The sequence below is a fragment of the Mytilus trossulus genome, chromosome 2 (genome assembly GCF_036588685.1).
Source record: "Mytilus trossulus isolate FHL-02 chromosome 2, PNRI_Mtr1.1.1.hap1, whole genome shotgun sequence".
Taxonomy (NCBI): Eukaryota; Metazoa; Mollusca; class Bivalvia; order Mytilida; family Mytilidae; genus Mytilus; species Mytilus trossulus.
Genome location: NC_086374.1, coordinates 62,614,179 through 62,629,807, shown reverse-complemented (window position 1 = coordinate 62,629,807; position 15,629 = coordinate 62,614,179). Strand labels below are relative to the sequence as shown.

Below are 15,629 nucleotides of genomic sequence, written 5' to 3'. Positions count from 1 at the left end.
TCCCGACCAGATGTGGCTGCTTATTATACATCCCGCAAAGCATAATTCTAACTCTTTTTGCATTTCCTTGTTTGATTCGAATTAAAATGCGTATCAAATGCACAAATCAAAGGTGACAGTAGAAAAATCAATAGACCGATGGATTTTGGTTATTTGTGTTATTTGAGACGAAGTCTCATCAGCATATACCCAAAACTTCCGGATATTTGTGTTTTATTAATAACAAAATTTGAACAAAGTAAGATTGACGAAAAAAGATTCTCAAAGCTTTACTTGTATTAAATATTTAATATAACACTATGATTAACATTTTACAAAAATGTCAAATTTTAAGAATTGTCCATTTATCCTTATTTCCGTTCTTTAACAATGATTTTGAAAGGAGCCGGCTGTATAACCGCACCACCTCCACCAATCAGTATTTTGGTAGCAGTACCTTCAGGCAGTGATATCTTAAAACGTTGCATTATTGAAGCAAACATTAGATGCAGCTCTGGTTTAGCAACACTTTCTCCCAAACAGACACGTCTTCCTGCTGAGAATGGTAGCCAGCTTTCTGGCTTCATGGAAAGTTTGCCTATTTTATCTAGGAATCGTGTTGGATCAAATTTATCAACATCTTTCCAATAATTAGGGTCATGGTGTAAAGCCCAGTGGTTAATCATTACCATTGTATTCTCTGGGACATCATATCCACCTAGTACAATGTATAAACTTGACTGTAAAATTGTAAAGCATGGTCGAATTTTATTTTGTTTGTATTTTTTATTTATCATATAGACCTTAATAATAGTAACATTTCTATTTATTAAGACACCACACCTAAATTTAATTTATTGGTAATAAAATTTGAATAGTTGTGTTATCGTAATTCATTTCTTGTGAGTATAAAACAACATTTAATTGACGACTGTAGAGGCATCAAATTCATGTGTAATTTTACTAAAATGTTGATTTTTGTTTCCCGCGAAATGTGTTGCAGGGTATATACCGGATATGCCCGGCGTTCGTCTCTCCGTCCGAGTTTTGAAACTTATATCATATTTTTTATATATACAACACCGGGGACATTGGAACTCTTTTTTCTTTTATTCATATTGCCATGACCAGCACCAATTTCATTTGCCATCTTTAAATTACGGCATCTGTGTTGCTACAAAAGAGGGACGAAAGATACCAATTTGAAAGGGACAGTCAAACTCATAAATCTAAAATAAACTGACAACGCCATGGCTAAAACTGAAAAAGACAAACAGACAAACAATAGTATACATGACATAACATAGAAAAGTTAAGAATACTAAACAACACGAACCCCACCAAAAACAAAAAAAAACAAGTGTTGATGGTTTATAAGTCCTTATTATTTCCCACCAATGTAGTCATGTCACATATAAGTATTCAAATAAACCACGTCGACAGCAAATACAAAGTGCTTCTTAAAGTCGAAAAGACACGATGAATAATCAAACAAAGCGAGGCAAAACAATCATTAAACAGTGTAAAAATTGAAATTTCAAAATTACTGAACTCCGAGGAAAACTCAAAACGGAGTCTATAATCAAATAGCAAAATCAAGTCTGAAACGTTATACATTTAGACTGTCCTTTTGTGACATGTTTTATATATGTAAAAGATGTAAAACGTCACTTTGATCGAGACCAAGCTCTGTAAATCGTATGAGATGTTGACAAAGGGAACTGAATTCTTAAGGTCTTTGATATATCCTAATTATTGTTGTCCATCAAAACGAATTTCCAAGTTTAAGGATCAAACTTCTCATAAATTAATTAAGGTGGTACCTAACACTACAGGGAGATAACTCTGTAAAATCAGCAGAACGTTTTAATGACATTGTGTTTTTAAGGGAATATTAAGCTTCTCAGTGATCAAAATAAGTTTTTGTCAAACTACTATATAACCAGTGTAATTTTTCTGATTAAACGGTTGGTTCAAATTTTTTGAAATTTTTAGATTTTTGTCAAAAGGTCAAAGTAAATTCTTCGTCAAAATTTTAAGAAAATTAAACGAGCCAAATTAATTTTAGTTCAAGTGTTAGGTACCACCTTAATTGAATTTCGAGGTAGTTATCTTTTTCCCCCAAATAATGCTACAAACAAATTTAACCTACCAACTTTTGTGTCACACAGCGTTGAGTGGGGTACTCCAACTGGAACAGCAGTTCCAAGTCTCATGACTTCATGTAACGTAGCTTCTGTGAAACTTAGATTTTCTCTGTCTTTCACTCCTGGTAATCTGTCTTTGCCTATTATACAAAGACGGCTCTGTTATGTTTTAGCATTAGTAATGTGTTTATGATCTCGGAATCAGAGAGAGTTAAAAAAACGTGCACTGAACTTAAAAGTGTGAGTATATAGAAATGCCTATTAAGCAGATAATTACGACGAATTCCACGAAAATTAGTATCCAAAGAATAATGATGAATCCACAGTAGCCATTATGTGTAAGCATATTTAAGTTTTCGTCAAATAGGAAGTTGACAAGAGATGAAAGTGAAAACGCGTTACATGTTATTCTATGCTTACAGGAAGCTTGTTACCAAATATGGACTTTTACGACAGGAATGTCTACGACGCTTATATTAGAAGTAGAACTCAAACAACAACAAAAGATCAAGGAACTGATTTCTGTTCTTGATTTAAAGACGGTACTGTGATTTTTAGCATTAATAATGTGTTTATGATCTCGGAATCAGAGGGAGTAAAAAAAACGTACACTGGTCTTAAACTTTGAGCTTATAGAAATGCCTTTTAGACAGGTAATAACGATATGGTAGTGAACCAGCAGCAGCTTCAGTCCATGTGGTAAAAAACGATGTAATAGATCAATTTCTATTCGCACAACACGTTTTATAGAACGACACCGTTTTTTTCAAACCAAAAGCTTGTTAAACCGAACAAATATAAACGTTTTAGAGCCAAAAAAAAATAACGAACAGCGAATAGCAACAATCAAAATATTCTGAAAGATGTGTGATTTTAGTTTTAGACCAAATACGAAAGTTCTATTTTCATTTGCCTTTGATATCTGTGCAATCAGCTAGAATCTTTTTATTTAAAAAAAAAACCACTTTCTATTATCAAACGAACATTTGGTGCAAAGGTAGTATTTTACGGTTATCTAGAAAGACGCCTCCTGCTCCTTCAGTTAAACATTAAAGCTTTCTTTCATGAAAAATCCAACTAACTTCCAGGAATCTATGAATTATAGTTCTTGTGGATTCGTTTATTTTCGTTGGTATCAATTTTCGTGGATAAAGGAAAACTTACATTTTCTGGGATTGCTGTAGTTTCCATACCAACCAATACAACATTTATCATTTGTCGAACATGTAATTTAGTGATTAGCCTGTACCGACGAATTCAACGAAATTAGTATCCAAAGAATAATGATGAATCCACAGTAGCCATTATGTGTAAGCATATTTAAGTTTTCATCAAATAGGGAGACGAGAGATGAAAGTGAAAACGCGTTACATGTTATTCTATGCTTACAGGAAGCTTGTTACCAAATTATGGACTTTTGCGACAAGAATGACTACGACAAGAATGTCTACGACGCTAATATTAGAAGTAGAGGCTGAGCTCAAACAACAACAAAAGATCAAGGAACTGATATCAGTTCTTGATTAAAAAATGCGACTATTTAGTTTATTCTTATATAGTGATAATATTAGACTTGCCAATCCAGCAGAAATACTAACCAACTACTCTGTCTATCTCCTCATGAACTTTTGCTTGTATCTCGGGTAACCCAGCCATGTAACGTACAGCAAAATACATAGTAATTCTTGAAGTATCAATACCAGCTTTGAAATAAATATGAAATAGTCTTATCAGTATACTTTTGCTTCCATCAAGGCTCATTTCATACATTTAAAGATCAGTTTATTTACCCATACGTTCTTGTAATATCCTTTCTTTTAAATGATTGGTACTTGCAAAATATGTGATAAGCAACACATATAATAAAGTACTATTAAATAATGCAAAAAAAATCATCATATATCCTAGTATGAAAATACTTTTCGCCAATCGCGCGTTTCCTCTATAAAAGATTCACCAGTGAAGCAAACAAATAAAATAAATAAGCGCTAAATGAAATACAAGCAAGAATTTGTCCATAGTTCATGGATGCCACATCTGCACTTTCATTTTCTATGTTCAATGGACCGTGAAATTGGGATAAAAACTCTAATTTGGAATCAAAATAGAAAGATCATATCATAGGGAACATGTGTTCTAAGCTTCAATTTGATTGGACTTCAACTTCATCAAAAACTACCTCGACCAAAAACAATAAACTTTAACCTCAGGGGTGACAGACAGACGGACGAATGAACGGACGCACATACCAGAACACATAATGTTCATAAATAGGACCTAAAAAAAACTGCAAACACATTTAAAGAACCTGCGTTCACTTGTTTGTTATTAGTGAGATTCGAGTTCTTTTGTTTGTTATAAGTGTGATTATAGTAGCTTAATCTGTTTACTTCCAATTTTTCTATGTAATGTTTAAAGAATTAGAGTTGCTGATATCGTAAAACCTCCGTTCGTCCGAAATGCATCCATACAATAGACATACAGCTTGCATACATGGTATGATTATGTCTTCTTTTCTCTTGAACATGATATATTGTCAGTTTGATTGAACAATTTTTGACGGGAGTAACTACACCGCCATTTTGATGCAAACTACTTCTATAAAGGCGAGTAATGGGACTACGATTTTTTTCTAAGTAGAACTTTTAATTCATGTCAATATAGCATACCTTTTTGTAAAGACATATGATTCGACTATGAACTCGAGATATGGGACTTGAAATACATTTTTGGGGGTATTGCATCAACACCTTTTGAATGCTACTCATATGAGTCATTTTGTCAGATAATCCCGCCTACTTATAGGATTGTTAGCTATCGTATGCAATTGGCCGTATTAGACTAGTTTTATCTGAGCATTTTCATCGGAGGTGTGAGATTATTTCAATATTTTTGCATTGTAATAGTGTCACCTTGTGAATTCAACTCATCGGAGACCATTACACACAATGTCATTCTTGTTATGATTGTTTGCCATTATGTACAGTTGACCATATTTAATCGTCATTTTGGTTTGCACATTTTCATTTAAGTTTAGGGACTTTGAACATATTTCGACTATACCAAAATGATACACAATTTAAATCCTCATTCATGGATTATTTAACTACAATAATGTTCGTTTTTATTTTATTTGACTATGCTTTTGATTTGAGACTTTTTCCATATCCCATTGGAGTTCAACTCTAAATTATATTTCTAATCTATTCATCAGATGCCTAGCCCTATTACACATGTCTTACATATATTGGGTCAATTCAATATGACCTAGTACATCCAGATTCGCTTCATTCGACTGATTTTGTGACACATAGGAGCTAATCATAATTTTTATTTAACTTAGTCGCAATCCTTGCTTTATGTCACTATCGAGCAGTCAATCAGGATCCAAGTTCATTTGAAAGATGTGATTATTCCTCGTTAAAATAATGTTAATACCTAAATACCTAAACAGTGAAATATTGTTGCTTAGATTTAAAACTTTGGTGAAATATTGTTGTCTGATATAAAACACCTGTTAAATACTAACATGACTAATGTCTACAATTAAAACATGAAAAGACGATCCTTTCTCATAATAATAAACCTACCACCAAATATATCTGATATGGTATTTACGAGATGTAAGTCCGTTAACTCTGATAAAACTTCTTTGTCCTCCTCGTCTTCTGCTTCTTGTCTTGCTAAAATCAGGGCATCAGTAAAATCTCGAATGTTATCTACAAATAATCCAGTTAAATAGTATTTGCAATTTTAAGATTAACAGAAAATAAAAGATTTAAAGCGAGGTTCAAAGGACATAAAAAGTTGCACGAGAATACCAATTGTCCCGAGACCATATACTAGAAATTTAAAATCTATTATATATATTATATATATATGTGTAGTTCTATTAAATTATATGGTTTATTAAACGACGATGAGAACCCGATGATAAATTTCCATTTTCTACGATACGTGGACATTTCATCACTTTTGCAATGAAATAGATTTAACAGTCCTATATATGATAAAACGTAATTTTTGTTTCTTTGAAAATTATAACTTTATCCTATTCTTTTATTGCACATCTTTGAATCGTTTAATTTTTGTCATTACAAATTTGTTGCGGCAGAATTAATGTCGATGGTCTTTCAATCACATCCTCTTTGGTCCTATACTTACTGCGATTAAACGATTTCTCGTGCTCTTCAAGTTTCTTTCTTTAACGCTCTGTGATGTCGTCAAATATTTCCGTGATTTTTCTGTATTTTTGTGTAGTCCAGATTTTATACATAATAGGAAACATGTCTTCCACAAAACCCTTTCCGATCAAGTCAGTAAATGTCTTGTCTTTTTTCATAAAGTCTTGAAATTCCGGGTCATCTAACTCGGTACTGAAATGATAAGTCCTTTTATTTATTTTTAGAATTTATATATCCATGTGTATTCACTTGAATGCGCTACAAGATCAAATGACTAAAATGATCATTTGAGACCCGAATTTTTAAAATCAACCATTTAAAGAGCGACGTAAGACCAAATTGACATTCATCCTCATAGATCAAAAATAAACTGACAACGCCATGACAAAAAAGAGGAAAACAGACAAATTAAAGTACAAACTGCAAAACATAGAAAACTAAAAAAAAAGCAACACTAACCCAACTAAATCTGGGGGTGATCTCAGGTGCGTCGGAAGGGTAAGAAGATCCTGCTCCACATGTGGCACCTGTCGGGTCTGGTCAGGTGAACTAGAAACAAATCGCCCACAGGACTAGTTCTTATTCTTGTTGAAGAGGGAGATTAACCAATTAGTACTTTAAATAAATAATTAATTCTATAATATATATTAAACTTTTAGTGTTATACTTAAATACGCCACGCTTTATCCAAACCTTTTTCCGAAGCAGACGCTATTTAGCATATGAAACACCATCAAATCAATCATAGGTTCTGGATCAAATTCCGCCTTTTCTTTAGCCATCAGTGGTAGACATTTATTCATTGAGTTGTGAAGAACTTCTTCTAAGTGTTTACCTGCCAAATACTGTCTGTAAAAAGTTTTATCTTAAATACAAAACTTGATCTAGATTTAAATGAAAGCCATATGCATTACAATGTGAAAAAAAAAAATGAATTCGTCGAAAGTGTATTGAATTATCTTTATTTTTTTTATATCAATTATAAAGAAAGGAAAACAATGATGTGCGATAAAATACGTATCTGCAATCTAATGATAATAGCATGAGTGCAGCGTTATTTTCGAAATCATTCCTCTTTTTAAGCATTTGGTGTCTACAAAATCGTGGTATAAATAGCCAAAATATTATCTGCTATTCTTAATGATTCTTTTAAACAAATTATATTTTATTCTTTTACCCAATTTCGTTTCAGAACCCTGCATTACCAATTTTCAACCAACAAACTAAACTTCAGGTGTTATAGAAAACTGGAATGGATACGATAAACTATTATCAAAGGAATATTTACGATAAAAAAAAATGTTTAAGAATTTAAAAAGACTTTTTACTGAAATATCGTCGAAGTTGTTCATTTCATTACCTCAAAGCTTTTCCTGCAATTTTCCTGTGTAATTTCCATGCTGGTGTATAATTAGCGAAAACAATGTTCTTTCTGCCACTTGATAACTTGTCGACTGTGAAAAGTAACATAGTGAAGATTTAAAAATTATTGTGATTTATATTAGATGTTATATGATAAAGATTCAAACATTGAAAAAAGTGGCGTTTATTAAAAAAAAAATCAAAATATGTTGACACTTATTACCGGCCGAATTTATACAAATGCTTAGATCTCATCAAACGTAGTTAACATTGAATGACATACCTTGAAGTTATAGTGTAATAACACAATAATTTCCAATTGTTGGTTTAAGAAGTTTTGAGTCTTGATCAGTCTTAGACCCCGTTCATACTAGGACATTTTTATCGATTTAAACTAAACCAGTTCAATATAGATCGGTTTAAGGGCTAATATGAACGCTTTGAATCGATCTTCAATCGGTTTAAACTAAAACACCGAAAGAGGTAGTTTAGTTTGAATCGATCTAAAGTAAACCGATCTTACTTTATATGTGAACGCAGAGATCGGTTTAAACTAGTAAATACCGTATGCGTATGTATAGCGGCAAAACTATCTCAGAGGTTCGTTGTTTAACCCGTATTTCACTGTTAAAAGACATTTAAAACAAACTGAAAACATGTTGTCTCCGCCGTAGCATAGATTTGCGAAATTTGTGTCTTCTTTTCTTATGTTGGTTTTTTTTCTTTGCAGGAACCGCAGTATTGTGATTCAAGTGAAACAATAACATTTTTTTTTCAAGTGTGTGTATCAGTGTATCAACACATGAATTTGATAAATAAGTTCTATTTATACACAATGTTTACATTTTTACGGTTAAAAGGTTAGATCGATTGCGTTTTCAATTGTAGTGTGAACGCAGTGGTTTAGATTAGACCGATAGAGATCGTTATGATTAAAGACTGTGTAAACGCTAACTGGTTTTATTTAGATCGATTCAAATTAGATCGATACAAAAAATTGCTAGTGTGAACGGGGTCTTATTAACATGAAACGCGCGTCTGTCGTATTAAATTATAATCCTGGTACCTTTGATAATTAATTTAGAACAATACATAATGTTCGTGACGAGGTTATTCAAGCAGTCGACGACACCCAATCGACAATCCTCATGCGAGGTCGTTGCTCTCCTTTAACATAAATTTGAGGAACACGATTGACGAGTGAGATCACACCAACATTAGCTTAAGACTACAATAGTATCACATATATTGCATGATATATAATCGTCGTCAATCATTCAACTTAAAGTCCAAACAATCAAGACGTGTGCCGAGGGTTTTTCGTTTTGGATTTTTACAGGTGGTTAAATGAATGGTTGCATGAAAAATTGTTTAAAACTATAAAATGATTATACATTTCGATACACGCACGTGATAGTAGATTAGGTCTGTTAGCAAACTCAGCTTTCTTTTTACCAACGCCTCTGTTACTGATTCAATATCATTCAAGACAACCATCTGGAACGATCCTATATAAGAAAAAAAAATGATTTCAAAACAATATATTTTGTAAATGGAAAAGCGGTATATTCATGAACGAATATCATATAAAATAAACATTTCGCCACAATAAGTCACATTTTATACATGCCTGCTCCAAGAAGTTGATGCCGTTTGTTCATGTCCATCATATTTGTTTTTCGTAAATAGGTTTGTTGTAAATGAGGCCGTTAGTTTTCTCCATATATTGGAATTTCAATATTGACCAAACATATAAAAATAGATTCTTATGCCATTTAAAGGTGTAAATTTGAGAGATAATACATTACCTAATTGAACGGTAAATACAGGTCCATAAGTTTTCACATACTTAGCAAATATTTCGTGTAGAAATTTTGCTTTAATGACTGAAAGATTAAGAAAATAAATTAATAAACAATTAAAACAGAACAAATGTACATTGTAGCAACAATCGGTTTCTGTTAATTTAGATTCAAAAGGATATACAAGTATATATGTTCCGGACCATATGAGTATTTGGACCATACGCCTATGGTCATGACCATATGCGTATACTCATATGGTCGGACCATATGAGTAGGATACTCGTTTGGTTATTAACGGGCCGGATCATATGAGTATTTAGACCATATAAGTATTTGTTTTTCAATAATATGCATTAGAAAACTTTTTAAAAAACAATGATTTCTACATGCAATTGTATTATTGACAATTCTCATAACATTAAATAATAATGCCAAAGATACTTTTCATCGCTAATGTTATTCTTGCTTGTATGCGTAGAGTGACATTTACTTCCATAAAGTACCATAGCTTTTCTTGGTTCTTGTGTCATTCCGATGTGTCTAAGATGTTTTTAAAAAGGTCTAGATCTCCAATATCGTAACTAGCAAGACTGAAGTGCATCATATCACCAGACAACTTAGAAAATTAAACTAGGGTCCTTGCCGGTTACGTCATTCATTTTTTAATTTTTTAATAACAAAAACACGTATTAGTATAAAAATTCTGAATATTGCACTGCTAAATAAATGCTAATTATATAAAATTTCAAAAGTAAACAAATTTTTCGACTCGTTATCTTGTCAACTTTTACGTCAGTGTATAGTAAAACAATTGAATTCTTGTGTAACAGTTCATTAAGATATTTTTGAAGTTATCTTCCCAGGTCGACATTTTGCCATTCACTCGTAATTAACACATCGAAAAATGAAATTAAAAGTTTTTACTGTAGTTTTGACTAGTGATGAAATTTACTGAGTGAAACTGCTTATTTAATTTTCTTAATCTTGTTATTATTATTTTGTTTATACATCTATAATAAAATTATTTTTGGTAGTGTATTTTTAATGACGTGACAACTAGAAGTAAACCTGTTAATTACCCCGACCATACGCGTACGGCCGGACCATATGAGTATATACCCATATGGTCATGACCATACGCGTATGGTCCAAATACTCATATGGTCCGGAACATATATACATAATGAATGAGCAAAATATTGTTTTATTCCACATTTTTCTTGAGATAATTTAATATGTTAACGCAATATTTCAAGAATATAGTCTTTTTTAGTGTCGAAATTATGATGTAAAAAGTTTTATATACATAACAACTAGATAGATTAAATATAGGATGTAATTCTTACCAATAGATAATTGACTAACACATTGATATTTCTGGGAATTACAGAGACCTAGATGAAACAGCTTGAAATTAAGACTACGACTGGAAAAAATGAATATTGGATATGTATATAATATTCTTTTAGTGGTCTAATAACAGAACACATACATTTAGACCTTTTCAACATCTCTCGACACCGACTAATGACACCTACAGTTTACAGGTAAAATGGATGGGTCGTCTCAAAGACATAACCCTTCATGATTATCAATACGTTACATATTGGATTTGCGTGCGCCGATGTTAAATACTGTCTTGACTATATAGCTTCAAAATATAGATAAATAATATCAGATTATTACATGGCATTTTTCATATCGCATGTATTATCAGTCCTAGGTTCAATATCAGCCCAAGAGCCGCATGGCTCGAGGGCTGATATTGACCGAGGGCTGATAATACATGCGATATGAAAATTGACATGTTATGATCTTTTTATCATATGCTTCAACAGTAGATAAAAATAACAGATTCATATTGATCCTTTTACGTGGTTCCCGAAAAGAGTAAAAAGTTCACGGACGTCGGACCCAAAATTTGATACATTCAATATGAAATCTTTCTAACGTATGCCTCAACAGAGAAAAAAACCCACATTTTTGTATGGATTAATCGATAAAAAAATAATTCAACAATATACATAATGAATATTGTTTGGAAAAGTCAACTTTTTCAAAGTAACTTTCTAATTTATGTTTCAGAAAAACTTAAAAAATGCATTTATTTAATATATTTTTTACATACATGTGTATGGAATTTACATTTCAAGTTGTTAGTTAACACTATAGAGCATGTTGATATTGCAAAATCAAAATGGTCAATGCTAAGCAGTTGCTTGTTGACCAACGGCTGATGTCCCGAAAACAACACACCTTTTTTTTAATTTTTGAGACGACCCTTCACATTTACCTGTCGTAGTCGTTCTCAATTGTAGGTGTCGAGAGATGTTGAAAAGGTCTATTCCTAAATAGAGCTGAATGTGGGAACGTGGCTACGTATTTATACATCCTGCACATCTAAACATATTTCTGTCGGAGTGATGGCAAGTAAATCTTATATCCTACGTTTTGAGTTGTATTAACGTAAGATGATTCTAAACAGAAATCCAATAGTGAATGAATGTCTGACACCAACTTTCAACTTTCCATTATTATTCTCTTTTTCAAGCTGTAGTCAAAGGTAAATAAATACTTTATAACATTCAACATGATGTCAGAGCATGATATATTTTTTAAATCCTTCTAATTAAAGGATCATAACATATTTGGAACAAGAAGATGTTTTATCCTATCATATAAAAGTGACACATTGAAAAGTAAACGACCATGCACACATAAAATTTACGAATATTGAAGATATAATTTATACCCATAATTTGCATAAAACAATTAAGATTTTTATAACTGATTTTTTTTTATCTTTGGTTAATTCTTATTTATGAATAGTTCATTGAATTTAATATGTGTTATGTTTGTCAAATACGTACTTTCAAACATTTCGATCGGAACAGAACATTGTACTATTTAGCATTGTCAGTTTCAACCTTTGAAGTTGTTTATAATTATTTTTACTTATTATGTGTACCTTCATAGTTCCCAATGACTGGCCAGGCAAATGGTCCCGGTGGTAGCTTATACTTCCATTTTTGACGGACTTTATACACAACAACATGAACAAGTATCACTACTATTCCTAAAAGTACTGTCTGAACATTTAATGCTGATAAAATTGAAGACATCTTTCTGCAGGATATTTATTTGTTAGACTAGCCTTGAACTGACGGAAATATATACACGTAGTATATACATAATCTAAATATAGAAGTTGAGTGTTTAAATGTGCCATTGATAAAATATGTTTTACCTTTCCTTCGCGTAGAGAAAACATTATATAATAAGATATAGGAAGATGTGGTGTGAGTGCCAATGAGACAACTATATAAGTCTTTTTTTGTGTCCGTTTTGTCTGAATCGTTATTTATGTAGTTAAAAAATTGTCGAAGAAATAAAGATCTTTGGTTTGTATTACAAATTTCTACCGGAACTTAAAACAGATAGACGTCAACGGCTGTTTTGCCAGAAAAAGCTTGGAGCTAGTACTCATGGCGCAACCTTTCTGGCAAAGCAGCAGTCGGACGTCAGAGTAAGTAGAAATAAGAACTAAGATTTTTTAAGAAATTCACGGGTAAGTTTTTGATAAATTGAATATGCAGATTTCACGAAGAACTAGCCAAAAAACAATTCAGAAGGGCAGTGTTATTTTTTTAATATCAAATTCATAATTAATTGAATTGAATCACAAGTGAGTATAGTATATGTTGGTTTCACCGTCAAAACATTTTGAAGAGTCGATCCGGATAATTTCGTATACTAGGCCACGGGTGTCATTCGGTTTATCGAGAGAAATGAGCGTGAAAGAATATCTAACGGCGGTCAAGTATTGAGCGACGATCGTGAAAGTTCTGGTAACGGATCGTGAAAGACATTTAATCGAGAAGACATATGAAAGGTCAATACATATTCTAATTAAATTAATTACAAATTTACGACAAAATAAAACTGTCTGTCAAAATGGTTCAACATTATGATCAGTATGTCAGAATATCCAGTTTTAAAAGTACATAGTTATTACAAAACAACAAAAGGCAGATTGCTTCTCGACATTTCAATGACATAAAAAATGTAAACAAACATGATTTTTTCACAAATTCGACTAGACAACCTACTTTGATACGAATAAAGGCATTATATTTGAATTAATCAAATGGTTCTTATAGTTATTTTGTATAAACATAATATGAAACTTGGTAAAAAAAGAACTATTTACACAAAAATGGATTTTTTTGGATCGTGAAAGATCATGTACCGTATTTTTGAAGATCGTGAAAAGGATCGTGAAAGATATGATGCTACGAAGACGTTCACATTTTTCTTCAATTATATCATAGTTAATATTTGTTATTGTGATTGAGGAAAGCTATATAGGTCAACATCCTCAAAAGGTTTAAGCTTTTCAAAGTATAAATATTTTCAGAAAATGAAATGTAAAATAGTTGGATGATTGTAGGATGAAGCTTTTTATTGTCATGTGAAGTACTCACTTATCACGAGTTATAGGATATCCACATTTGGTATATTGGATCCTATAAACTACATGTCCGTCAGACAGGATTCACCTGACCCCGAATTTGCCTTAGATAGCACTCCACAGTTAGAAAATAAAATCAAAAATGAGCCACAAAATGTTTTATCATCTCCTATTCCTGGATTTCTAATACATTAATCTAACTGTTCCATAGATTTGATTTTCAAAAGTTGAAAGGGTGAAAATTAATTCCTTTTATGTGTATCCATGACAACATTCTGCATTTGTTTCCCATAAAATATTGCAAAAAGGGGGGTGAACATGTCACATTTACCCCGTAAATTTGGATCAAACTAGAATTTCAATGCCTTTGAGTGATACATTTTTAGAAACTGTTTTCCTAAATCTTCCTAATGGTCCAATAACAAATGGATGTCTTTCGCCTCATCTTTTTGTAAAATCCAATCACAAAGTTCGTGCGATAAAAAGTTGGAAAAAAAACATTACAATAATTGCCGGACCAATGTATGGTAGGGATATGCAAATACGGATTGCCATATAGAAAACAGCCTATATTACATACATTACATAACATTGATGTTCATATAAACCCAATACAAAGGCTATTTTAATACTCAGCTATCCAAAAATGAATTTTATTGCACACTAGCTCTCATATTTGAAAAACTCACAGGGGCCAAAATGCGAAACTACACATCTAACTGTGGAGTGCTACCTTTTTTCATGGATGAAGATTCATTTTTGTGGTCAAGTCTGTATCGCGGATTAGTTAAGCTTTAGGATAAGTGTCTGTTGTTATGATTATGAGGTGTACATTTTCGACTTCTGCAAGGTTTCAACTGACATTGAACCCATTGTCATGCATCATTCGGCAATGCTCGCTTTATGTTGTCTAACTGTATGCTATAGCGCCATGGCATTTTGTGTATGGCGTACATGTCTGTTTGCATGTTTCATAAATGACCATAATGACGTCATTTGTATTTGATATATTGAATGATAGAAAGATGTCTATGTCTGGCTGTCGGTCAGGGTTCATATACTTTTGACCTTATGTTTCGAATTAATTGGCCAGCATAACTTTTATATTTTTCAGTTTCTAAGGCACTGTAAGGATCGGAACACATTTATTTGGTCTACGGGATATTTGTAGAGATCTGTATGGCATTGTTCATCTGACCTTGCATTCTTTTTTTTAACCTTTGACAATCATAATTTTAAAAAAAGTGGTATGATTGCCAAAGAGACAATTATCCACAAGAGACCAAAGTGTCACAGACATTAACAACTATGGGTCACCGTACGGCCTTCAACAATGAGCAAAGCCCATACCGCATAGTCAGCTATAACAAGCCCCCATAGTGACAATGTCAAACAATTAAAACGAGAAAACTAACGGCCTTATTTGTATATAAAAAAAATGAACGAATACCAAATATGTAACACATAAACAAACAACAACCACTGAACTACAGGCTCCTGACTTTGGACAGGCACATACATTAATAATGTGGCAGGGTTAGACACGTTATTGGGATCCCAACCCTCCCCCGAATCTGGGACAGTGGTATAACTGTGCATCATAAGAACGAACTATTAAAATCAAATGAAAAGGCTTAATTCATCAAATGGACAAAAATACATTAAGCGAATTAAGCGCATT

General features: G+C 32.3%; 1 pseudogene; it reads right to left on the bottom strand.

Annotated features, from left to right (window-relative positions):
- Positions 1 to 256: 256 nt before the first annotated feature.
- Positions 257 to 9,183, bottom strand: LOC134707736 (steroid 17-alpha-hydroxylase/17,20 lyase-like; annotated as a pseudogene).
- Positions 9,184 to 15,629: the final 6,446 nt, after the last annotated feature.